This window comes from Globicephala melas, chromosome 2, assembly GCF_963455315.2.
Source record: "Globicephala melas chromosome 2, mGloMel1.2, whole genome shotgun sequence".
NCBI lineage: Eukaryota > Metazoa > Chordata > Mammalia > Artiodactyla > Delphinidae > Globicephala > Globicephala melas.
Window position 1 is genome coordinate 115,089,456 of NC_083315.2, and position 25,239 is coordinate 115,114,694.

The 25,239-nt window shown below is 37.3% G+C and overlaps 1 pseudogene; it reads left to right on the plus strand.

Moving 5' to 3' along the window:
• Positions 1 to 10,739: 10,739 nt before the first annotated feature.
• On the plus strand, positions 10,740 to 11,631 carry LOC115852003 (large ribosomal subunit protein uL15m pseudogene; annotated as a pseudogene).
• The last annotated feature ends 13,608 nt before the right edge of the window (positions 11,632 to 25,239 follow it).

Below are 25,239 nucleotides of genomic sequence, written 5' to 3' on the forward strand. Positions count from 1 at the left end.
AAGACTTCCTGTCCAGCTATGGGGAGCTCTCAGCTACTTCAGAATGTGCCTCAGCTGCAGAGAGTTGCTTTGCCCGTAATCACACATTTTCAGGGTAGCCCACATCCAATGACCAGATGAGATGAGGTTTAAACTTTTGGCCCTTTTGACGCAGCGTGGGACAATTCTGACAGGCAGTATTTGCTCCAGACACCCCCTGCTGGGTTGTTGGCAGCGTTGTCAGACTTGCCTTGCAGTTCTTCATCTCCTTCTGCCCAGTCCCACTTCCTCTCATTCCTTTTATCTGTGTTGTTTCCTAATAAACATTTTGCCCTCTGAACTCCGTCTCAGCAGATGCTTCTGGCAATCTCAACCTGAGATATAACATATCTCTATGAATTTCAAAATACAAGCAAGTAGGAAAAATACCAACTGTCATAGTATCTGCATAGGACCTGCATCTTCAGGGGGGAATGCAGTGGGAAGCAAAGCATTGTTTGACTGACTTGAGAAGAGGAGATCTTCAAAGTCACTTATAGGTATTTACTGAAAAGCCTGATGGGCCAAGTTGCAATCCATGAAAATGACATATCCCATCTGGGAGGGGTTTTGCTCACTCTAATAATGGGTTAGGCCAAGGGGACAATGGTAAGGTCTGCAGAGGATGGAAAATCTAGCCTTTGTGAATTCTCAGAACTGATCATCCAGGATTCTCTTCCTCGACTGCGACCCAGATAAGCAGGACAGGGATAACATAACAGATGAAGGAAACAGAAGGTCAAGATAGAAGTGGGAGATGGGGACAGACTGGACATCTCAGAAAGTAAGCTGCTGTGTTTTTGAATACTACAAGAAAGCAACAGAAGAGGGAGCTCTATGAAGTTAGAAAAGCTGCCCTGAATTATGCTTCCATACAAAAGTGGATGGACCTAGACACTGTCATACAGAGTGAAGTAAGTCAGAAAGAGAAAAACAAATATTGTATATTAACGAACATATGTGGAATCTAGAAAAAATGGTATAGATGATCTTATTTGCAAAGCATAAATAGAGACACGGACATAGGAGAACAAATGTATGGATACCAAGGGGGAAAGTGGGGGGTGGGATGAACAGGGAGATTGGTACTATGTATAAAATAGATAACTAATGGGAGCCTACTGAATAGCTCAGGGAACTCTACTCAGTGCTCTGTGGTGACCTAAATGGGAAGGAAATCCAAAAAAAGGGGATATATATATACGTATAGCTGTCACTTTGCTATACAGTAGAAACTAACACAACACTGTAAAGCAACTATACTCCAATAAAAATTAATTAAAACAAACAAAATAAAACAAAGTTTAGGAAAACTAACTTCACATGAGCAATAAGCCACAGAAATGATTGAGGTAAAATCCCATGCAAAATGATAAGAAAAAAAATCATCCTTACAGACAATTAAACCAGGTCAGAAAGACATGTGAACAGAATAGATGAAATCTGTAAACTCCTATTTCAGTGCGAGCTAAAAGACATGGAGAAAATATAAGACATGAAGAAAGAAAACAACTTCACAAATCAGAATTAGAAAAACATAGAAATGAGGTGACAAGACTCAGAAAGAATTAGAACTACCATATGATCCAGCAATCCCACATCTGGGTATACATCAAAGGAACTGAAATCAGAATCTCAAAGAGATATCTGCACTCTCATATTCTTTGCAGCACTATTCACAATAGTCAAGACATGGAAGCAACCTAAATGTCCATTGACAAATGAATAAAGCAACTGTGATATTTAATAAAATAAAATATTATTTAGCCTTAAAAAAGAAGGAAACCTTGCCATTTGTGACAACATGGATGAACCTGGAGGACATTAGGGTAAGTGAAATAAGCCAGACACAGAAGGACAAATAACACATGATACCACTGATATGAGGAATACAAAATAGCTAAACTTAAAGAAGCAGAGAGTAGACTGGTGGTGCCAGGGGCTGGAGGGAGGGGGAAATGGGGTGGTATTAGTCAAAGGGTACAAAGTTTTAGTTACACAAGAAATTTACTGTAAAGCAAACGGCCTATAATTAATAATACTGTATTGTATACTTAAAAATTTGTTGAGAGGGTAGATCTTAAGTGTTCTTATCACAAAATAATAATAATGATGGTGATAAAGAACAAGAGGAAACTTTAGGTGGTGCTGGATATGTTGATGTCATAGAATGTGACAATTGTTTCATGAATGTATACTTATCTCTAAACTCATCAAGTTCTACAAATTAAATATATACAGCATTTTTCTATGTCAGTCATACCTCAATAAAGTAGTTAAAAAAGAAATAATTAGAAATAAAAGAAAAAATAATTTCACACAAACACTAAGCTAGAAGGAACACACGATAAATAAGTCTAACAGACAATGCTTGAAGAGAAATAGGTGAGATGAAGGAAAAATTTTTTTAATAAAAAAGAAATGAAAAACAGAAAGAGAGAGATGAGAAGCACGCTATAGTCAGGATCTGAGAGAGGTTTTAGACCTGGAAGGGGGACATGGAGGGGCTCCAGGTGTGGTAGGTAAAGTTCTATTTCATGACCTGGGTGGTCTTTAACTCAATAATTGACTAAGCTATACATTTTTTGTGTGATTTTTCTGCGTCTGTGTTTTATTTTACAATAAATACCTCACATCATTCACAAATGTCAGTTCCAGATTGATCATAGTTGTAGTTGTGTAAAACCTTCTACAGGACATAAAAAATAAAACTTCTAGAAGAAAACAAAGAAGAATATCTTCATGAGGAAGCAAGGATTTTTAAGCAGGACACAAAAAGCACTAACTCTAAATGAAAAGATGGATAAAAATGCTTAAGTTAAAATTAAGGACTTTTGTTCAGCAAAAGATAACATTAAGAGAGTGAAAAGAAAGCCAGAGAGTGGGAGTATATACTTGCAATATATAAAGAACTCGTCCAAATATGTAAAGAACTCATCCAAATTAATTTAAAAATACTGTTAACCCAAATAGAAAAATGGGCCAAAAAGACTTGAACAGGCACTTTATAAAAAGAATGTCTAAATGTCCAATAAACATATGAAAAGGTATTAACTCAATTAACCTCAGGTAAAGGGAAATTAATATCACACTGAGATACTACTTTGATAAAATGTTTCTACTTCTAGATGTTTACCATAACGACATGATGAGCTATACACATGAGAATGTTCATTATAAGATTATTGTAATTTCAAAAAATTGAAAGCTATCAAGGTGTCCTATTTAAGAAGATATGTTTTTGGTTAGTCTCCCTCCCTCTCCCCACCTCAAAAAAGGAATTTAAACACCTCTGTCCATGACTATTGGTTAAAACATATAATGAAACATTCTAGAATAGTAAATAAATCTTACTTTTATTTGTCATGCACATGTGGTTACATGCTTATTCATGGAATTCTGTTCCTAAGGAAGATATACACACATAAAGAATCGGTTAGTGAAAAATTAGATTATAACATCATGAGTTAGAAAAAGGATGTTTCCTCACTCTAGGGGAAGAACTTTTTTTTTAAAACAATTGAAGTATAGTTGATTTACAATATTGTGTTAGTTTCAGGTGTACCACAAAGTGATTCAGTTATACATATATACACATATCTGTATATGTATATATATATATATTTAGATTATTTTCCATAATAGCTTATTACAAGATATTGAATATAATTCCCTGTGCTATACAGTAAATCCTTGTTGTGTATCTATTTTATGTACAGTAGTTCATATCTGTTAATCCCATACTCCTAATTTATCCCTCCCCACTTCTCTTTCTCCTTTGGTAACCAGAAGTTTGTTTTCTACGTCTGAGTCTGTTTCTGTTTTGTATATAGATTCATTTGTATTATATTTTAGGTTCTACGTATAAGTGATAACATATAGTATTTGTCTTTCTCTGATTTACCTTACTTAGTATGATAATCTCTGGGTCTATCCATGTTGCTGCAAATGGCAATGTTTCATTATTTTTTATGGCTGAGTAATATTCCATTTTATATATAGACCACATCTTAAGCCAGTCATCTGTTGATGGGCACTTGGGTGGTTTCCGTGTCTTGGCTATTGTAAATAGTGCTGCTGTGAACATAGGGGATGCATGTATCTTTTTGAATTAGAGTTTTCTCTGGATATATGCCCAGGAATGGGATTTCTGGATCATATGGTAGCTCTATTTGTAGTTTTTTAAGGAACCTCCATACTGTTTTCCATAGTGGCTGCACCAATTTACATTCTAGGGGAAGAAATTTTAATGTTACCAAGCCAAGCTTTCCCCCACTACCCTCCTTGTGCACCTGGAATACTATATTGCCTAGCTTTCCAAGGACTTTGTTGCCACACTTATCTGGGTTAGAATACTTGCTAAGTGATCTTGGACAAGTTATTCAAACTCTCTGGGCTTCATCTTCTTCACCTGTAAAAGCAGATATTATATATAATCTACCAAAGGTTTAATGTGAGTATTAACTAATTTCTTCCGAGGATCTGGCATCTAATAGTGCTCAGTAAATGTTAGCACTCTTATCACCTATGGTTTGACCCTTCGGTTTATCGTATTTAATATAGATTGTCTTATACTGTTCTCTGATTGTTTCACATATGCAATGGTTAATCTTATGTGTTCACTTGGCTAGGCCACAGTACCAGATATTTGGTCAAACAGTATTCTAGATGGTTCTGTGAAGATATTTTTTAGATAAGATTAACATTTAAATCAGTAGGCTTTGATTAAGCAGATTACCCTCCATAATGTGGTGAGCCTCATCCAATCTGTTGAAGGCTTTAATTTTAAAAAGGCTGACCTGTCCAGGAGGAAAGGGAATTCTGCCAGCAGACAGCCTTTGGACTCAAGTTGCAACTCCTTCCTGGGTCTCCCGCCTGCTGGCTCACCCTGTAGAATCTCGGACTTTGCAGCCTCCACAATTCCGTGAGCCAGTTCCTTAAAATAAATCTCTCTCTATATATATACACATTTTATTGATTCTGTTTCTCTGGAGAACCCTGATTAATACAACATATGATGTGTAATTTTTTAGTACTTCATTAAGAATACAGGACTTTAAAGGTGGGAACTGCATTCTTTTAAGTGTTTCCTGTACGTATCAGCCACCTCCTCAGCTCTTTCCTATATCCAGTGTCTGGCACATGATAGATTTTTGCTAACTGCTTATGAAATGAATGATTGAATGCACAAAAGAATGCTGTAGAGGGAGTCTGAAAGGAAAAGGGGTTCATTTAAATTAGGAAGTGTTATATATATATAATTGGCTCAAACCTTGGGGGTAGTTTTTAAAAATTTTTTCTTTTGATTTGTTACTAAATATAAGGAGAAAGTCTATGGCTCTATAGAGAGTATACTAATTAGAAGAGGGGGAGACTTTGTTTATTAGTTGGTATGTGGGCAGAGAACAGGTGCTTCATAGACTTGCATTGGATATAGAACACATAGCAAGTATTGGAGTAGTTCTGTGTGGTCACCAGCCATGGGCCCCTTGAAAGATGCTCCCAAACCACAAGGACATAAATATAATATGGATAATATTATACTTATCTATCTATCTTTCTGTATATCCATCCACCCACTCATCCATCCATCTGTCATAATTTTTTAAGTGACCAGAAGCAAAATATTTGAAAACTAGAAGGAGAAGAGAAAAAGAAAACCACTTCTTATACTGAATTTCCAATTTGAATTAAAAAACTGAGTTTAAAGTCTGTTATAAAGGATAAAAGTGATCAGATTACAAACTAGAAGGAATACAAATGAGGTTTAAAAGTGGCAGATGGGAATATGACAGAGAAAGCAAGCTGAAGCTTTTTGCCACTGAAGAGGCTCAGAGAAAAGGATAAAAACAGCGAAAGCTGAAAGCTTTGAGCCACGGTGAGGAAGAGAGAATGCTCCAGAAACTTGAGGCTATCCAAAAAGAGACTGGTTGTTTATAAAAGAATATCTGAAATGTCCCTTTTCCCTCTCTGGTCAAAAGCTACCCCCCAAAGCTACCCCATTTCTCTTACCAACCTCATGTCACAAATCAAACACCCTTGGTTGTGACTAGGGGGCCTGGAAGGTGGTGATGCCTTCAGATTGAATCCATATGGTGTATTCTCCAACGATGGCCCTCCGTGGCTCTGGCAAAGGCTACTCTGATTCTAGAGGCTGAGGACTTTTGAAGGGACAGACAGCTGAGGGGGAAGAGAAATAGCCTTTGTGCCAAGCCCTGAGCTAAGCACTTTGCATATAGAGTAAGAGTCTGGATGTGAGGGGCCTTATCTTCTGCTTTTCTGAAAACCTGCTTTCTTTTCCTCTCTTCTCAACCCCTGTCTCCCTTCCAAAAAACAGTTAATGAGCTGGTGCTATGCTCCTGGCATTGTTTATAGGTCACAGAGATGCATCAGTGACCAAGATAAAGTTCTGTACTCTTAAAGTATGAATTCCAGTGGGTGTGAAACAGGCAATAAACACGCATAAAATATAAAGTAATTTCAGATAGTGACAAGTGCTAGATAGAGAGGGACTGAGGGGTGCTGTTTATCAGGATTAGGCAAGGAAGTCTTGACATTAATATTAAGACTTGAGTGATTAGAAGAAGGCAGCACACTGAGCTCTATGGGAACATGATTCCAAGGAGAGGGGACAGAGGCAAGAACAAATATGGCGTGTTTGAGGGACAGAAAGAAGAGTGAAGTGTCAGGAGCACAGTGAGTGAGGGAAAAGCGGCAAGAGGTGAGGTTGGAGAGGGACACAGAGGTCATGTCACGTGAGGCTTTGGGGGCCAAAGTAAAGAGTTTGGATTTTACTCTAATTGGAATAGAATGGCCAAGGGAAGCCATTTGCAGATTTTAAACAGGAGAGTGATATGATCTGATTTACGCATTCCATGTGTTGTTGACCCTTTCACTTGAACCCCGGCTAATAATTTTGAGCCTAGCAGTGCCATTAGGGAGCTTCAAATTACTCACTCTAAATCAAATTGACCAGATGTGCTGTCATCCTTATTCGAAAGTTGAAGTCAACGTAGCAGGAATCATCACAACTTAAAACTGAGCAAAAGATGTGAACAGACATTTCATAAGAGAAGATATATGAATGGCCAATAAACACATAAAAATGTTTAACATTATTCAGGGAAATACAAATTAAAGTCATAGTGAGGTATCCTTGCACACAGACTAGAATGGCTAAGATTAAAGATTGACAATATTGAGCACTGGTAAAGATGTGAAGTAACTGGAACTCTCGTATGTTGCTGACGGGACTACAAAATGGTACAGGCTCTTTGGAAATTTCTTGTAAAGTTAAACATTCACTTTGCTATATGATTCAGGAATGTGCACTTAGATATTTACCCAAGAGAAATGGAAGCATATGTCCACACAAAGACTTGTACATGAATGTTCATAGCAGCTTTATTCATAATAGCCAAAACTTGGAGACAACTCAACTATCCATCAACAGGTGAGTGGATAAAGAAATTGTGGTGTTATTCATTCAGTGAAATGCTACTTGGCAGTACAGAGGAATGAACTACCACTACAAATAGCATGGATGAATACAAAAGACATTGGCTTAACCAAATAAGCCAGACAAAAAAGAGCATATATAATGTAAGACCCCACTTATATGAAATTCAAGAACAGACAGTAATTCACCGTGACAGAAATGAGATCAGTGCTTGCCTGCGGCTTAGGGTGAGAGTATAAAGGAAACTTCTTTGAGGAAACTTTTTGGGATAATGGAGATATTCTATATCTTGTCTGGGGTGATGATTACATGGGTATATACATTTGTCTAAGCTCATCAAATTGCATATTTAAAATGGGTGCATTTTATTTATGTGCTAGTATATTCCCACTAAGAAGCCCTCACCTCTCACAAAAGCCTGTAACCAGGTTCTGTCAGGCCTTGACTCAGTGAGCACGTGGGGACCCAGAGTAGTCGATTCAGAGGCTCATCTTCGAACTCCTCTCCTCCCCTTTCCCACTTCCAGCTCATTCCCTAGAGCTCACTCTGTTCTCTAACCTGACCCTTGACTCTTGAGCCACAGAATTTCCTGCCTTGCTTGTACAGTTTACATCATTAGGCTCCATTAGGGTGACCCAGAGATCTCATCTTCTGGGACCTACGGATTAATTTGGTCTAATCAGCATTTCTTTGGGCGCATATTGGCTAATTCACCCTCTTATACCCTATTGATAGGCTGTTTCTATCAGATTATTCTGAAAGACTTCCAGTAGTAATCTTCTCTTATTCTTAGTCTAGTTCCTATATTTTTCTGGAACTATCCAGATTATTATAGTTTCCTGTATTCATCAGTTATTGCTACATTGGTAGAAATACATGTGTATACTTTACAGACAGATATATCCTTATTAGAGGAAACAGAACACCCATAGATATGCTAAAAGTTAAACGTGCTACTGCAGAAAACGAAGAGAAGACTTTTCTCTATTGCTGCCCTAACTGTGGGGTGCCTAAAATTGGGTCTACCACTTGAATAAGTGGCTGAGTTAAATATTTTGGCTCGAATTTCATAACTTGTCACAGCGATCCCATTGGCTGTAGAGTGGTGGGTTGCCAAGAAGGCAATTCATTATCTCTCCGTCTCCCTGTGTGTTTAAATTTTGTTCTCTCTCCCTAAAGAGAGGTGATGCTATGGCTTACAACTAATATGCTCTTGCAGAGCTCTCCACACCAATTAGAAAAGTTCTGTGTTATGACACTCTTTGATAGGATGTTATGACACTCTTTGATAGAAAGCCATTGTCCCATTGAAGCGGAAACTTCATCAGAAGCACCGAGAATCAAGGGGATGCTTTAGACATGCCAAGTGGGAGGGGACTATCTGTGCTCACTGGGTCCATCAAACAAAGTACCTCCTACATAGGTCTTTCTATGCAATCTAGCTGGTTCCCTGCATTTACCTAGCCCCACCCTTATTTAGTACACAGTTGGAGGGAAGCCAGTAATATAGCATTTCTTAACTCACTATTTGGAACTCTTACCTGTTTATTTAAAACTCTGAAAGCCCTCTTTTGTGAAGACAAAGTTGCCTGCAGTGTATCAATGGGTAAAGAGGATGGGGTCACCTCTTGACTGGAATCATGTTTTTCTTTGGGAATGGGTGAGAGACATTGCCATAAACTATGTCACAACACTTTTTTAGAATCATGAATTTTAATATCTCCATCTCCAACTGTAATTTCCTCTTAAAAAGACTTGCCTATGGGGCTTCCCTGGTGGCACAGTGGTTGAGAGTCTGCCTGCCGATGCAGGGGACACGGGTTCGTGCCCTGGTCCGGGAAGATCCCACATACCGCGGAGTGGCTAGGCCTGTGAGCCATGGCCGTTGAGCCTGTGCGTCTGGAGACTGTGCTCCGCAACGGGAGAGGCCACAACAGTGAGAGGCCCGCATACCAAAAAAAAAAAAAAAAAAAAAAAAGAAAGACTTGCCTATGGTCTCATACCAGACTTCTCTGTCTGGAAAGTGGGAAGTTTAATTTCAGAGATGTGAAACCAAGTTTATATTTACTTGCCACCCAAGATTCCTAGATACTCTTATGTTCCCTTTATGAGGGCTAAGAATTGCATAGATAACTCATTTCATCTTCTCTCTTTAGCTTTAATTAGAGCCAACTAAATTACAAATATTAATGAACAAACAAAACAACATCAAAGTGGAAATTTAAAACACTGCTTTTTCCTATTCTTGGACCTCTTCTGATCAAAACATCTATGACTGAGCATATAGGATATCTCATTAAGTAAGTGTAAAGTTTTATGGGAAAAAGATGTACAATTCAACCACCTAGAGTCTTGTATAGCTAGACAATTCCTGACCTTGATATGTTCACTCTCATCAGCATCTTTGAATCCAGACAGATTCCAATTAGACATATGGTGAAGAATTATGTTGAATTAGATGATAACTTTCAAAAGTGAATAAAAATGATTATGTTAATAGTGATGTCTTCTTGGAAAGTTTCCCAGTTTTTATTCAGGGAAGAATTGCTCTGATGTGTTTACCCGTGGTCCTTCCTGATCTTTATATTCTGGGTAGGATTACCTTTTAATTTTCCTATCCATCAATACCTGGCCATTATTATGCCCCCACCTTTTGAGGGGTCCAAAGTTGGAAATGTAAAAGTGTATCAGAAATTGATGAGGCAGTTGAGTAGAGCTCTTAGAAAGAAGACTGTCCGGTGGGTCAGGAAGACTGTATTCTAGTCTAAGCTCTATTATTTACCAGCCATGTGATCTTGGACAGGTTACTTAATCTATGTCTTAGTTTTTTCGTCTTTTAAGTGGAGATGATTATGTCTACTTTAAATGGGTAATGTTGTATTACACAGAAACAGGCATAGACGAGATGCTGAATAAATTCTACATCCAAAAAAGTTAATGTCTGCAGGTCTAAATTTTCACAGGCTCTACAATAAGTCTAATAATTAAAAATATGGTTGCATTTCTCAGAACCAGCAAATGGCAGAACATGAGGGTCATTGGGATAAAGATAATAGCAATAAATTCTGTAGGAGGCATTTGTTTTTAATCCTTAGACGGTTCCAAGATACTGGTGCTTATCTACATATTAGAGTTAAGAAGGAAAGAGGATAAAGGACAAAGAAGGAAGGAAGGAAGACAACAAAGAAGGAAAGAGGATAAAAAATGAATAAGGCAGGCTCTGGTGGCCCAGCGCCCTTGCGGCTTGTCGGGTGCGTGGGTCATGGCTGGCCCAGTGCGGGGCGAGGGGGCCCCAGGCCCTGGACCTGCTGCGGGCCCTGCCCCGTGTGAGCCTGGCTAACCTGAGGCCAAACCCAGGCTCCAGGAAACCGGAAAGATGACCAAGAGGTCAGAGAAGAGGTAGAAAATGTGGCAGGGACCACAAGGGAGAACGACAGAGAAGAACCCGGCCCTGGCTGGGCTTTGAGAGAGGCCACACTCCATTTTACCTTCGAATCTCAAAATATGGGTTTAATGAAGGACATAGCTTCAGACGCCAGTATCAGCCTTTGACTCTCAACAGGCTGCAGTATCTTTTTGATTTGGGTCGAGTTTATCCTACACAACCTATTGACTTAACCCAACTTGTCAATGGGAGAGGTGTGACCTTCCAGCCATCTAAAAGGGATTATGGTGTCCAGCTGGTAGAGGAGGGTGATGACACCTTTAAGGTGAAAGTTAACATTGAAGTACAGCTGGCTTCAGAGCTGGCCATCGTTGCAATTGAGAAGAATGGGGGTGTCATCACGACGGCCTTCTATGACCCACGAAGCCTGGAAATTCTGTGAAAACCTATTACATTCTTTCTCCGTGGACAACCCGTTCCCAAGCGAATGCTCACCTCCAAGGCACTGGTACCCTACTACACTGATGCAAGGAATCGTGGTTACTTGGCAGATCCTGCTGAATTTCCTGAAGCAAGACTGGAGCTCGCCAAGAAGTACGGTTATATTTTACCTGATATCACGAAAGACGGACTCTTCAAAATGCTCAGTACTCAAAAAGATCCAAGGCAGATTTTCTTTGGTCTTGCTCCCAGGTGGGTAGTGAATATGGCAGATAAGGAAATCCTCAAACCTATGGATGAGAATCTCCTCAAGTACTACAGCTCCTGAGTTCCTTCCAAGATAACAGATGGTAAAAGAGCTCCAGAAAGGGACTGAAACACACGTGTTTCCCATGGCATTTGCTTAATTTGTAATTCTGCAGATGTTGATGTTTTCTGTGTAATCATATCTCTCTTTTTTATCTAAATTAAAAACACAGTAAGCAAGGACTGTGTAGAGGATCTGGTGGATCTGTGTGCTTCTGTCTCAGAGATCTAAGCTCCCTGGTTCTCTGCCCAAGGAAGAGTGTAACTCTTAGACAATTTCCAGTTGAGTTTTCCATCATCCTTCCATCCAGGTCTTGTCTTATTGTTGCAAATCAGAATGAACGCACAGGTGGGATGAGATTGCTTTGTCAGCTGCCTGGTCAAGGTCAGAGGGCTGCTAATGAGCTGGTGAGCTTCTTACTCGGTAGCCGCAAGGAAGCGCTGCTACCCAGCGTCAAGACAGTAAGCCTTCAGCTTGGGATGATTAAGATGTGGGATGTGAGTTGAAGGTTTAAGACTGGTGAGTAGCTTCTAAGTAGTTCAATATTTGCTAGTAAAATTGAGACCAAAATTCCAAGGGAATTCATTTTCTCAACTCAGAGTAGATAAAAATGTTCAAGCCAGTAACATTTTTTTCCTTGAGGAAGGTAAATGTTCTAATTCTAATTGATAAGATTTTACTTATTTCATAGACTTTGGAAACCTTTGTTTTTCAGTCATTTTAAATGCTTTTGAAAAAATGGTCAATGATCATATAAGCCATAAAAACAATTGGTCATGTGAAAATTAAACTCAGTTAATTTAAAAGGTTCAGCAGTCAGTAAGCTCATTTAGCTTTGCAAAGATCTGTTGTATTGAAACCACAGTGAAAGCTTAATTTATCCTGATGCAATTAAATCTTGAATAATTCATGATAATTCTTCAACAGGAGAAATAAAATGATTCCTGCTTGTTTATTTTATGAAATTAAAAGAAAAAATGAATAGGGCATATTCCTGCCTTCTGAGAACTTACAGTCTCAGGTCCACCATTAGCACAATAAGAAATCTTTTGTATTGATTAATCAGTTGTATGCTATTTGAGTTTCTCAGCTTCAGTAAGAATTGTTAACTTATTTGAAATTGTTTGAAACTTATTTAGAATTTGTGGTAGTTTAAATATATACTGAAAATTATAAGATGTTAATTTAAAAATTGAAGAACACACAAACAAATGGAAAGATATTGTGCTCATGGATTGGAAAAATTAATTTTGCTAAAATGTCCATACTACCCAAAGCAATCTACAGATTCAATGTGATCCCTATCAAAATACCCATGCCCATGGCTTTGTCACAGAGATAGGAAAGAGAATCCTAAAGTTTGTATGGAGCCACCAAAGGCCCCAAATAGCCAAAACAATCTTGAAAAATAAGAATAAAGCTGGAGGCATCATTGCCTATATTGTTAATATTGAACTATGTTACAAAGCTATGGTAATAAAAACAGTATGGTATTGGTGTAAAGAAAGACACATAAATCAAAGGGACAGAACAGAGAGCTTCCAAATAAACCTATGTATATATGTGGTCAACTAATTTACAGCAAAGGAGCCAAGAAAGTACAAATGGGAAAGGACAGTCTCGTCAATAAATGGTATTGGGAAAACTGGACAGCCACATGCAAAAGAATGAAACTGGACCCCTATCTTTACACCATACACAAAAATTAACTCAAAATAGATTAAAGAATTGATGTAGGAAATGAAACCATAAGTCTCCTAGAAGAAAACGTAGGTGGTAAGCTCCTTGATATTCATCTTGGTGATGAGTTTTTTGAATCTGACTCCAAAAGCAAAGGCAACAAAAGCAAAAATAAACAAGTGGGACTATACCAAACTAAAAAGTTTTGCCACAGTAAAGGAAACTGTCAACAAAATGAAAAGACAACCTACTGAATGGGAGAAAATATTTTCAAATCATATATCTGATAAGGGGTTAATATCCAAAATATATAAAGAACTCACACAACTCAATAACAAAAACCCCAAACAACTCAATTAAAAAATGGGCAGGATATCTGAATAGACATTTTCCCAAAGAAGACATACAGATGGCCAACAGATACATGAAAAGATCTCAACATCACTAATCATCAGGGAAATACAAGTCAAAACCACAGTGAGATATTGCCTCATACCTGTTAGAATAGCTATTATCAACAAGACAAGAGATAAGAAGTGTTGGCAAGAATTTGGAGAAAAGGGATCCCTTTTACACCATTGATGGGAATGTAAATTGGTGCAGCACTATGGAAAACAGCATAGAGGTTCCTCAAAAAATTAACAATAGAACTACCATACGATCCAGAATTTCCACTTTTGAGTATTTACCTGAAGGAACAAAAACACTAACTTGAAACCATTTGTGAAACCCCCATGTTCATTGCAGCATTGCTTACAGTAGCCAAGATATGGAAACAACCTAAGTGTCCACTGATGAATGAATGGATAAAGAAAATATGGAATATATATACAGTAGAATATTATTCAGCCATAAAAAGGAATGAAATCTTACCATTTGCAATTATGTGGGTGAACTTTGAGGATATTAAGCTAAGTGAATTAAGTCAGACAGAAAAGGACAAGTACCGCATGATCTTACTTATGTGTGGAATCAAAAGAAAAAACTGAGCTAATAGATACAGAGAACAGATTGGTAGTTAGCAGAGGCAGTGTGTGGGGAGTGGGAGAAATGAGTGAAGGCAGTCAAAAGGTACAAACTTCCAGTTACAAAATAAGTCATGGGGATGCAATGTACAGCATGGTGACTATAGTTAATAATACTGCTTTGCATATTTGATAGTTGCTAAGAGATTTGATCTAAAAAGTTCTCATGACAAGAAAAAAAGTTAGTGATTATGTACGGTGACAGATGTTAACCAGCCTCATTGTGGTCCATGGCAAGCAGCTTTATGATTAAGGACATGACTCAGAAGCTGCACATATTCTTCTCACATTTCATTGGCCTGAACTTAGTTATGTTACTACTTCTAGCTGTAAGGGAGGCTGGGAAATGTACTGTCTAGATGAGTGGCTGGAGATTCTATTACGTAAAGAAAGAGAGACTGGACACTGGCTAATAATTAGCAGTCTCTGCCATATTCACGTACTCTTTCAACAGTTTTAGTTCATATGTGACCACTGGTCTTTTATTCATGCTGTCATTGGCAACATAGGGACATGACTGATAATCCCAAGCTGCAGTTGAACCAAGACAAGAATACAAGAATGTTACTGATCCTTGGAATTATTTTCTTATATGTCACTGTATCTATCTATCTATCTATCTATCTACCTATCTACCTATCATCCATCTATCAATCTATCATCTGTCTATCTGCCTCATTTGTCCTGTGGATACATGTTTGTCTGAAATTCTGATATAAGAACCTCTTGGTTTTGGTTAGATTCAGTTTTGTCAACGAATGTATATATTTTATTGGGAAAGTAACTGCATGCTAATGAATGAGTAGGAGTTAACCAAGAGTAGAAATAATTATAAAGCACCTGTCAAAAGTGAAGTGCTATAGAAATGCTAAATAATGACACTAATAAAAAACTGATTGTCGTGACTTCAAAGGAAGTGTTAAGTTGGAGTGTTTTGACGTGCATGGCATTTGAATGATCTAAATAGGTGTTTAGATACTCACATGAGAGACTGTTCTAGCCACTCAAGGGAAATAAGAGTCTGTTCTACCCACTCAATATTTTGATGCTTCCGTTAGAATTTTCTCATATTTATATATTATTATTTTAAAAGTAAGGATTGTGTTGTCTTAATTAAACTCACATAAGGAAAGGACATTGCCTAACAAAAATGTGACATTCTTAGACTGCCTTGCTTTGTATCTTAAGTTCCTGGAGCACCTTAAGCTCATAAATGCCTCTGATATGCTCCAGTGCCCCTGAATCTATGGCATAACCAGACGCGCAAGTCAGGACTGCAAATAGATGGTGAATTCTTGTTAGAGTTAGTGCTTTGGGTTAGGTAACTTCCTTGTTTTAAAGATGTATCTTCAAATATTTATTAGCTACAGGAGCCTTCTCCAAAGGCAATAATCCGGTGATTAGAATGTTAAGTGAAAGAGAAATGGATGGATTATATTGCTTGTGTCAGTATTTCTTTTTTTTTAAAGTTCTTAGTTTATTAATCTTCTCATGAAAAACCTGTACAATCACCACAGAAGTATCAGTAGTTTTAAAACAAGAAAAGATAAGTACTTTACATTGTAAACTCCTAAGTGTTTGAGATATACTCAAGCTCAACCCCACCCTACTCATGCATGATCTTGTTTAAAATATTAATTCCAAAGTGAAACCTCTGGCTCTGGATTCAGAGTTGAGTTCAAGTCTATCCTGTGGTCTTGGTTCACAGTGTGATCTTCTTTCATACCTCCATTTCTTCACTGGTTAAATGGGTGTCGGAATAATAATAGCAACCTTCTTAATAGGATTGTGAGAATTAAATGAGAAAATGCACATGAAGTGCTTGCCATAGTGCCTAGAATATGGCAAATGCTCAGTAAGGGTCAGGGATGGTTGTCTGCTTTTCTCATTTGCTCAGATATTACATGAGGGTAGCCTTCACAATCTTTTCTGTGGGTGATTTCAAATCTCACATTTTCTGATGTTTCATAGAAATATTCTTTCATGATATGGCAGTATGGCTTAGTGGTTGAGCTAAAAAAAATTCTAGCTCCACAAATCAATCTCTAGCTGTGTACTTGGGTGAGTTGGTTAACCTTTCCATTCTTGAGTTTTTTCATTTGTAAAACAGAGATAATAATAGTACCTACCTCAGAGGGTTCTTGTGAAAACTAAAGGGTACGTAAAGTACTTAACCCAATGTCTGGCACATAATAAATGTTCAACAAATATTACATCTCACTCATTTTAAAGCTTAAAATGGTTATTTATTTATTTGGTAAAATGAATAGTTATTTTGGGTGTGTGGTTTTACCACTTTGAACACTGTAGATTTCCCCACTTTAAGAATGTTTTTTTCAGTGCTTTGTGGTCTTCAAAGTGGGTTCTCAATTTTACATGTTAGGACAGGGTGTGCTGTCATGAACAGATGAAAGGAAAACAACCCCAAACTGAGAATTTAACTTTCTAACTTTCCAGTTACATGCTTAGTTCTAACACCCACGCTCAGATTTCTTACAATAGATGCCAGTGAATACATCTGGGAGTTTTATTATCTTTTCTCCTTTTTCAACTTCCTAATAAAGTGAACAGATGGTAGACAACTGGGGTCAGAGGTGAAGAGAACTGGTACTACAATGATTAATTTCCTCTCCCAGAGGACTTCTGGGCATTTTCCTAGCGTCCCAGCTGGTTACTTGCAGTTTTGATGGGGAGGCCTGAGGGCTGAAGAAGAGGGTGCAGGAAAGGGAGTCGTTGTGTCTGGCTGCTCCCTCAAAACCATCTGGAGCAGATACAATACCGGTGAGGTTGTGAACAGAAGCTCTGCCCTGAGATCCCACACCTAGCGGGCTGCAGTGCTGGACTTCTGTGTGGCCCTGTGGGAGCTTCAAAGGCAGAACGTGTATCTTACTAGATTTGGTTTATCTTGCGTTTAACACTGGCGTGATAGCTGCTTAATAGTTATTTATTAGCCTAATACCTGAAAGTAAAAAATACCTCTCGATAATCTTTGTTAAATTTGATTTAGTTTAGGTGTTGCTAGTGATGGGTGATCATACTCTTTGTCCACTTTATACTCAATAATTTTGTAAACTAAAACAAGGTTAATATGTACTAAAGAAACCCGTGAAAAATCCTTTTGTGAAAATTGATTAATCCTTGCCTACTGTGTACTTTGTAAATTTCTCTCTTCCTAAAGTAATAGAGAAGCACGAATCTAAAATAAAATGCTACAGAACAAGCATAACAGCCTGGGGAATCTGAAGTCACCACTTCTTCGATTTTAAAATGTAGATCTGTCTACTTACCACTTTCTTCTTTCAAGATTTCCTGCCACCAAATGTTAAATTAAAACATCTCTATGGGTAATTGAAAAAGCAGATACGAAAGCACTATAGACTCTTCAGAATGGAAGTGTTACATTTCACTCTTCTGTTATTATTTAGAAGTGTTTGCTTAATTCCTTGTGTAGCCAAATCTCTGAGGTAGAAATTTTAAGGTTTTCCCCTTGGGGCAGAGGTGTAAGGGGTGAGGCAAGGGGGTAAAATTTTGGGGTTTCTTTCAGAAGTTGTGCAGAGAGCGTTCTCAGATCAGCTGTCCCCTGGCTCTGCTCTCATTGGCTGTGAATATTGGGATGGGGGTTAGCCTTTTCCTGCAGTTACCACTGAACCAGAGCATGGACATGGTAAAGAACCAGGCATGACATATTGGATATGACTCCAAGAGAGCCCTGGGGCTCACCCCTTGACCCACCTTTATCTTTCAGCAAAAGGAGGAAAGTGAGTCCTTTCCAGAGCTTGTTCAGGACTCCATGGTGCTGGGCTCAGGCAGGATGCAGCCACTGAAGTGTAGTGCATTTTAAAATACTCTTTCTGGGAAATGAAAACATGATTTTGAAGTAGTCTTAGTATTGAAATGCAGCACTCTGCTTCTGTTCAAAGCAAGACTAGCTTTAGACTCACTGGTGCAGAAGGGTTTTCAAGGCGAAGAGGCTCAGTAACAGCAGGAATGGGATCTTCAGAAAGGTATCGCTCATCCTACAAAACAAATTGCTCTAATTTAAAAAAATGCATCACATTAGCAAGAGTAGCTCAGTTGGTAATGTGGTGGTAGAAGCAAGTTGTAAAAAGCCTCCATAGAAATATCTGCTATATATTGGATATATAAATATCCAGTTTATACAATAATATGCTGTTTTGAGTTATGATGAAAAGGATTGGAAATTGATGGTCAGTGGCCTCCAACACTTCTGGCCATTCCCTACTCCTTTCATTCTCCTCTCCCAGGAATAGAAATCTTGGAAAAATTTCTCTTCCATTCTCCTTTTCATCCTCCTGTCTGAGTACTTGGCTGCAATAAGGAGAGCTGCTTTAAGATGTTAATTTTTGAAAATCAACTTTTGTCTGTTTCAGCCATCACTCACAAATTCCTATGAAATTTAGAATACTTAAGATTTATTAATTTGTGCCTTTGTGGGAAATTCTGTGTCCTTAGTAATGAAAGAAAACCACCAAAAAGAAAAAAATTACACTTACTGACATATACACAATATTTGAGGTCATAAACCTTTGTGTCTACCTAGAAGTGCTCTCCCCCATTTTCATTCATGTTTTTCTTCTTGTTTTTGTTTGAACCCATTTGCATGGATTGAAATATTTTGCCATCTGTTTTTAGAAATGCTAAAATTTAGACAATTTTAATTGAAGCGTATTGCTTATTTGTGTAGGGAATTTTCATCTGTTTCATAATAGATGGGAAACACCAAAAGCAAAATGCTAGATTGAAGCAAAGTATACATGTTTGGAGATTATAAATCTCTGTAGATCCTTGGAAGTATTATTCCAAACTTATGTAGGGACGAATTTTTTTATATCAGTGTTTCTCTAAGTTTACTGTGCATACAAATCAGCTGGAGGCTTGTTAAAATGCAATTCTAATTCAGTAAGTCTTGGGCAGGGCCCAAGATTATATATTTCTAACAAGCTCCCAGGTGCTGCTGATGCTTCTGGAACACAGACACTTTGAAGAGCAAAAGCAGCCATACACATTTGCATTTTAGTTTCTTTGGTTCCAGTTGTATGATTCTACTGGTTGGTGGAACTCAAAGTTAACTTTATTTAGCAGGATTTAAGTTATAATAAAAGTTGCCATTTTAGCAATGAGTTGACAATGATCAACCTCCCTTTTCTTAAAGGAAGAAAAGCTGAGCTCCACAGATTCTCAACTGGTGCTCATCTCTGGGCCCTCAGACCCCTCTTGTGGTTGTCTAATGGGTTCTCTAGGGCTTCTTCTGCGTCTCCTAGTCATATGGAATTAAACTTTCCATCTTAGGTATCAGTTAGAAATGGCTTTAAAAATTTTTTAATTTTAAATGTAATTCATTTAATTACATGAATTAAATATTTCCTTATCATTCAGCTGTTACCAAATTCCCTGAAGACTATACAGTAATTTGGGGCCTAGGACATGAGAGCTACTCCCCAAACTTCTGGCTGATTACAACTCATAAATAAATATCTAAGTTAAATAATGATAAAATAATCAAAATTTCTTACATTTAGTTGTTTAAATGTTGTTCCTTCCATTAGACCATAAATTCTTTGAGAGCAGGGTCTATGTATGTTTTGTCTTTGTAAAACTGTGGTTGATGATAGGGGTTTTAGAGAGAGTTGGTGCACCATAAATGGTTGATGAAGTAAATTCAAATATCCAGTTAATATCAAGATTTGAATATAATAAGGTCTCTAAACATGATAACAGCCATTCGTGGGGAAGCCTTGAGTTCATTTTCTTCTTAGGACTTGAGGTTCCTCAGATGTGTCTGTTGCTGACCCCACGTTGCTCCCTGAATCTTCATTTCCCCTCTTTTAAAATGATGAGAAAACATTTTTCATTAGCTAGGAATGGTAAGAGTAAGCATAGGTTTGAGTGTTTCGTGATTCTACCAGTCTGCTTTGCTGGACATGAGGGCACTCATGGCACATACAAAACATCCTGAGAAAGTGTAAGACACCCTCACCCACTGGCAAAGACAATGTTTCATGTTCTTTATACTGTCTTTTTTCACCATCCAGAAAGGTTACATGTTCTAGCCTCCTTTGTAGGTAGATTTGGGACCATATGGCTAAGTTTTGTAAAATAGAATATTGATCAATATGATGTACACTATTTTAGACTTGATCTTTAAAAACATCCTGCATCAACTGCTAGTCTTCTTTTCCTATTCTTTGGTGGCCTTGGAAGTCACATGCTCCAAATTGTGTAGCCACAAGATGGAAGCAGCCTGGATCCTCAAACTTGAAGAGTAGTTGGCCAAGAGGTCCACATGACCCACATTGAACTGCACTGTGAATGAGAAATAAGCCTTGTTGTGTTAAGCCACTGAGATTTTTGCACTTGTTTTTCCATTGACCAGCATTAAACATTCTGACTAATATGCCTCCTGACACTAGTGAAAGACTTTCTAGTCTGGGGAAGGGATGAGGGATGAGAGAGGACATAAAGTGAGAGAGAAACATCAGTGTGCTTGAGAGATGGGGGACTAGGCATGAAGATAGCATGGGAAGAGCAGAAGTCTGTGTCCAGAGTCAGTCCAGCCTCTACCTGTAGGAGAACTTCACCTTCCCATCACCAAGAGCGATGTTTATTGTTGGTGCTACTGGCATAGGATGAAGGTTTTCTTTACACGGTAGGCAGTAAGTCCCCTATTGACTGGGCTTGACACTCATCTCTGTTTGAAGACTTTGCTTGGTTCCTGTAGAGCTCAAGTTCATTCCTCTCTCTTCCTTCCTCCATTCCCATATACATGAGGTTCTTGAACTTTCGTAAACCAAATAACATGAAGATGGGTCCCTGACTATCCAATAGGGTGACAGTGGAATGGAAGAAAAAGATCTCATTGGTATACTTGGAAAAAGCTATACAAACTAGTTCAAAAGCAAAAGAGTGAGAAAAAGCATAACACTGTTATAAAATAGCTAACATTAAATGGTGTTTACCATGTGTCTGGCACTGTGCCAAAGGCTAGACCCATACCATCTCATTTAATCATCACTATACCCATACAAGGTAGTTACTATTATTATTTTTATTTAATATAAGAGTAAACTAAGGCACAGAGAGGGTAAATGAATTGTCTTGATCCCATAGCTGGTAAACAAAAGAACCAGAAGGGGTTCCCATTGCTTTTAAGGTAAAGACCAAATACCTTGATGTGCCTTACAGAATCCTATATTATCTGGTTCTGGTCTGTGGACCCACCCTACTACTGAAACCAGATATACTGATCTCCTTTTAACTTTTCAGTGGTATAATGCTTTTCCCCACACTAGTATTTTATTTTATTTTTACTAGTACCATCTACTCATCCTTCAAATTTTAGCTCAAAAGTCACTTACTAGGGGAATTCTTCTCTGACCAACTCCCAATCTGAAATTCTGTCAAGTTCCCCTGCCCTCTATGCTCCTAGCACTTTGTGCTTTTCCCTCGTGGCACTATCAGAAATGTTTATTTGTATTATACTTGGAATATTGTCTATCTTTTTTGGAATGTTATCTCTGTGAGGCAAGGACTAGGACTGGTTAGCTCATTATTTCTGCTGGGCACATAGTAAGCTCACAGAAAATGTTAAGAGAACAAATAAAATGAATGACCCTCAGATTTTAAATTAGTCCCTAGAACAAATATTGATAGAAGATGGGATGAGAGCAGAAGAGTAAGTGAAGAATATTGCTATTTGGAAAGAACTATGAAAAGCATATTACTTACTAGTATTAGCAGTTTCATTGTATTGAAAAGAGAATTTTGCTTTTTTATTCTTTTCACAGTTTGCAACGACGGGTACTCTTGATATTTTTTAAGATAATATTATTTTATAAGATAATTTGGAGATTTTCAATCTCTTGGGTGACTCTGAATTTATAAAGTGTCCTTGAATTTATAAAAATATTGGGCATTGTATGTAGATTGATTAAATGACATGCCTTTACATACATACACTGCTATTTAAAAGATATATGTTGATGCTGTTGTAAATGATATAATTTATTTAAAAGCATTAACAAATTCATAGTAACTTTTTATAATAATTTATTTTCTTTAATCAGCAGATACTAAACTTACCTTCACTATAATAATTGTAAACATTCTAAATATTAAAAAATGGCCTTCACACTTAAGTGGTGAAAACTTCTAGATTAGAGAGAGCTAAATCTTCCAATGCTATTATAAACCTGTTTTTAAATGTTATTAAAACAGAAGTTATCTGTAGGTGTCAGTGTTCCAGTTTTATATTGTATTTTTACATTCCTCATGGAAATTGGTTTTTTAAATCAAGGCTAGCTCCAAAATTGTGTTTGATTTTCCTTTTGTGAGATATCACTTCAGTTGTTGTTTGTTCATTCTCTTCTTAGCTTTCTTTTGGTATAGGGAGTAGTCAGAGACCAATTACTAAAGGTAAGAATTGATAATTAAGGGAGGTTATGAATTAATTTGACTTCTTACGAAATTAGGAGAATATTGTCATGCTATGAAAAATTTGTATTCATTTGATTGTATTATCAGTCATTAAGAAAAGTGAAAAAGTGTCTTTCCAATGAATCAAATTTCATACACTATCACTTCAATCCATCCTATCCATGCATGTCTCCAAAATAATTTTCCTAGACCTCTGATTTTAACTTTTTTTCTGCTTAAAAATCTCCAATGGCTCCTACTGCCTATGGTTTATAGCCCAAATATTTTATCTTAATATGCTATATTCTCCCCAATCTGACTCCAATTTACTCTTCTATTCTTATTCCTCAATATGTCCCCACAAACCTGCTGTAGTGTGGAGGTTCAGCATGTGGTTTAGAGCAAGAAAAACTTGGGTCAAATCCTGGTTGTACCACTTGCTACCACGCACTGAGCTGAGTGTCAAATTATGTGTCATGTGTAAACCCCATGGCAGTTCTGTGAGAGGCATTAGTATTACCAGTTTGCAGGTGAGAAAACCAAGGCTTAAAGGAGTTAGGTGGCTGGTCCAACACCACACTTATATCAAGTAAATGGGCTGGAGAATGAGACAGAGTTTCAGTTGCTGAAAATAGTCTACACGTTGATTTTTAAATAAACTTGAAGCATAAATGATAAAATTTTTGAGCATATTTGATTTTGAAAACAAATCCAAATCTATATGAAAGAGAGAATTCAAATAGAAACATAGAATTTATTAAGAGGAAATAAATTTATTTCCACACTTATCATAGGATTTTTCAGAAATAAAGCCTGACAATTATGGTAGAAGAGTAATGTTGACAGTTAGCAAGGTGTGGGGAAAGAGCACCGAGTAGAACTCAGAAACAACTTTGGACCCCCTGTGACTGGGCATAACGCTCAGCTTCTCTGAGCCTTAGATTTCCATATTCTAAAATGTGTGCCACAAGAGTCTTCTTTATGACCTCACAAGATTATTTTGAGGATATGTGAAAATACTAGAAAATGTATTAAGTGCTGTGCAAGTATAAGATATTATCTTCTATTCAAGATGTGACTTTTTTCTATATCGATAGAGGATAAAATCATACTATTTCCAGCATGGGACTAAACCTTGATTATAGGAATACTTTTCTCAGACCATAATATTTTTTCTACATAATTATATAGATATTTGAATTTAGTTTTCTTTTCCATTAATGCAAACAACTCAATTTTGACTGTTGAGTACATTAATGAGTTGATTCAGATAATGATAATAATGGTCAGCTGATGAATATTAATAAGCAACTTGTTCATGAGTTTTTAAAATATATCCAGGAAAACTTTAACCACTTGCAAAAATGTCATTGGCTTTTCTCTTTTCCCCTCTTTATCAATGCCCTTCCTCACTATTCCCCAGCTCCCGAGCTAAGGGACTATGAGCAGACAAATCAACATTCCCTTCTGAACAGCAAAGCAATTGGTTGGTGTATAGGGGATTCCAAAATTCACAGATCCTGCTTCTTCTAGTTTCTCTTTTTATCTTGAGTATGTGTGACTTAGCCTGATTGTAGCATGTAAAGTCAAAATTGTACTCATATGGGAAAAAAATGAAGAATTTAAATCATTAGTTTTTGCATGGAGAAAGTAAAAGAAAACAATATAAAAAGTACCATTTCCATAAGCACTACACATTGCTTTGCTTTTGCATTTGGGATGGATTTTGTGAAACCAAATCAGTCACTAGTGTTTAGTCCTAATATGATGTGGCACATAATAAACAGTACCAAAGACGTGAAATACAAGAAAAATGATTCACAAAATACAAAACATTTATTCCAAGTACCTATTAAGATAAATGAGGAGCAATAAATGAAAATAAATGGATAATCCATGAGTTTTCTTTTATGCTCATACTTGGAATAGTTTCATATATTTAGAAAAGAATAAAAGATATGAATACTCTTCATGAAACTGAGCCAAAGCATTGGAGAACTTTATACTGTAAAATCATTTTCAAGCAGAAATGTTTATGTCCTGGATTTCAAGATGAACACTTAAATGTTTGTTTCAGGACTTCCCTGGCAGTCCAGTGGTTAAGACTCCATGCTTCCCCTGCAGGAGGCACAGGTTCATCCCTGGTTGGGGAATTAAGATCCCACATACTGGGCAGCACAGACAAAAAAAAAAAAAAAAGTTTTTTTCAACAAATCCTTTCAATGCTGATGTAAAACTATAAGCTCAAAATTGTGTGGAAAGGTTTTTAAGACCGAATGTATTTCTTCTTTTGAAGACACACATACACACACACACTCTCTCTCTCTCTCTCTCACACACACACACACACACACACACACACACACTTAAAATGAAAGGACCTGGGCTCATTTTAGGGTTTTGTTTTATTCAGTATACCTTCTTCCAACTCCACTGTTCCTCTTCTTCCAAGTTGTTGAGATAAATGCTTTATCAGAATAAAGGTTTCCTT